This window comes from Nannospalax galili, unplaced genomic scaffold, assembly GCF_000622305.1.
Source record: "Nannospalax galili isolate Female #2095 unplaced genomic scaffold, S.galili_v1.0 scaffold49, whole genome shotgun sequence".
NCBI classification, from domain to species: Eukaryota; Metazoa; Chordata; class Mammalia; order Rodentia; family Spalacidae; genus Nannospalax; species Nannospalax galili.
The window spans coordinates 1,802,890-1,805,385 of NW_008359444.1; the positions used below are offsets into that span (position 1 = coordinate 1,802,890).

At 33.5% G+C, this 2,496-nt stretch overlaps 1 pseudogene; it reads left to right on the top strand.

Annotated features, from left to right (window-relative positions):
* Positions 1-47: 47 nt before the first annotated feature.
* The window catches only part of LOC103725862, a 7,711-nt pseudogene continuing 5,262 nt past the window's right edge, over positions 48-2,496 (top strand).

Consider the following 2,496-nt stretch of genomic DNA (forward strand, 5'->3'; position numbering starts at 1 on the left):
CAGTCTTTTATTTTCTGAATGTTGACGAGTTGTAAGTCTCTGTGTTAATGACCATCTACTGCAAGAAGCAGCTTTCCTGGTGGGACCTGAAAGATGCATTAATCTATGGGTATAACAGAAAATCATTAGGAGTTGGTTTAATACTATGTCCATTTGGCAGGATAATAGTAGTGAGTTCTGTGACCTGTCTAGTTCTTGGCTCTGATATAAGTGCCAGGTATGGGTTCCTTCTTGTGAAATGGACCTTAAATTAAAGCTGAAAGTGGTTGGTTACTCCCATATCATTCATGCCACTACTGCACCAGTAAGCATAACTTGCTAAGTCACTTATGAGAGGGATCATGCAATGTTTTTCTTTCTGGGTCTGGGTTACTTCACTCAAGATGGTTATTTCTAGTTCTATTTATTTACCTGTGAATTTTTAAACTCTGTTTTTCTTAACAGCTGAATAATAGTGCATTGTGTAAATGTACCATAGTTTCATTATCCATTCAGCAGTTGATGGACATCTAGGTTGTTTCCATATCCTGGATATTGTGAATAGAGCAGTAATGAACATGGATGAACAGGTATCTTCCTAGTAGGATATAGAGTCTTTTGGATATATACCCAAGAGTGGTATGGCTGGATCATGTGATAGACCTATTTATAGCTTCTTGAGAAGCAATCACATTGGTTTCCTTAGTGGTTACACAAGTTTGCACTCCCATCAGCAGTGAATAAATATTCCTTTTCCCACACATCCTCACCAGCATTTGTTATCATTTATTATTATTATTTTTTGATCTTAGTCATTCTGACTGGGGTAAGATGAAATTGCAAAGTAGTTTTAATTTGTATTTCCCTGGTGGTTGAAAATGTTGAACATTTAAAAAATATTCATCAGCCATTTGTGTTTCATCTTTTGACAATTCTGTTTAGTTCCTTGCCCTAATTTTTATTTTTTTTAGTTCTTTGTATATTCTATGTAGTAAGCCTCTGACAGATGTATAGCTGGTGAAGATTTATTTTCCCTTTCTGTAGGTTTCCTCTTCACTTAAATCGTGGTGTCCTTTGCTGTGCAGAAGTTTTTAGTTTCATGAGAACCAATTTTCCAACTTCTGGTTTTAATGCTGACATCATTAAGTCCCTTCCTATGCCTGTAAGTTCTAGTGTATTTCTTACTTTCTTCCTTATCAGATTCAGGGTATCATGTCTTCTGTTGAGGTCCTTGACCTACTTAGAGCTTTGTGCAGGGTTGTAAATGGGGATCTAGTTTCATTCTTATATATATAGCTATCCAATTTGACCAGCACCATTTTTCGAAGATGTTGTCTTTTGTCCAATGTATATTTTTAGTTCTTTTGTAAAAAAATCATATAGCTATAGGTACATGGGCTTAAATCTGTGACATCAGTTCTATTCCATTGATCAATCTGTCTTTTCATGCCAATGGCATTCTTTTTATTATGACAGCTTTGTAGTATAGTTTGGAATCAGGGACGGTGATGCCTCCAGCTCTTCAGTAGTCAATATTATTGTGGTCATCCTTGTTTTTTTGTTCTTCCATATGAAATTTCAGATCATTTTTCAATTTCTCTGAAGAATTGTTTTGGGATTTTGATGGAGACTGCATTGACTCTGTAGATTGGTTTTGGTAAGATGGCCTTTTTCACAATGTTGATCATTCCATGAGCATGGGAGGTCTTTCCATTTTCTGTTATCTTCTTCAATTTCTTTCTTCAATGTCTTAAAATTTTTTATTATACAAGTGTTTCACTTGGTTAGATTTATTCCAAGATATTTTATGTTTTTAAGGCTGTTGTGAATGGGATAATTTCCTTGGTTTCTTTCTCAGTATGCTTATTGTTGGTATGTAGGAAGACTATTGATTTTTAAGTGTTAATTTTGTATCCTGCTACTTTGCTGAATGTGTTTATCAGCGCTAGGCATTTTCTGGTAGAGTCTTTAGGGTCTTTTTTGTATAAAATCACAAAATCTACAAATAAGGATCTTTACTTCATTGATGGACACAGAAGTTCATTCTTTTAAAATATAGATGTTTTTAGGTAGGAAAGTCACTCAGCACAGCATATTATCTTATCTAATAATTTGGTATGTTGATTTGTTTTCTTCTTTTATTGATTCCTAGTTTTATTATATGGTAGCTGGAAGTGATGTGTTACATTTTTTTTTCAAGTTTTTTTTTTTTTTTAGAAGCATTTCATTACAGCTTTAACATATTCAGTAACACATTCCAGAGCAAGGATACATCTCTTTCAAAGGTGGCTGTAAATTTTTAGGTTCACAGTTGAATTAATACAGTCATACAATAATGAACTCAGTAAAAGCCCTGTAAGACATAAAATTGGATGAGCTTTTACCCTTTAAAGAAGATCTCCACTTCATTTTAAGATATGCTGTTTCCCACATTTTTTTTTCAATAAAATATTTTTTTTTAAATTAGAAGAAGCATTTCATTACAACAGCATTAACCTATTCAATAACATATAACAT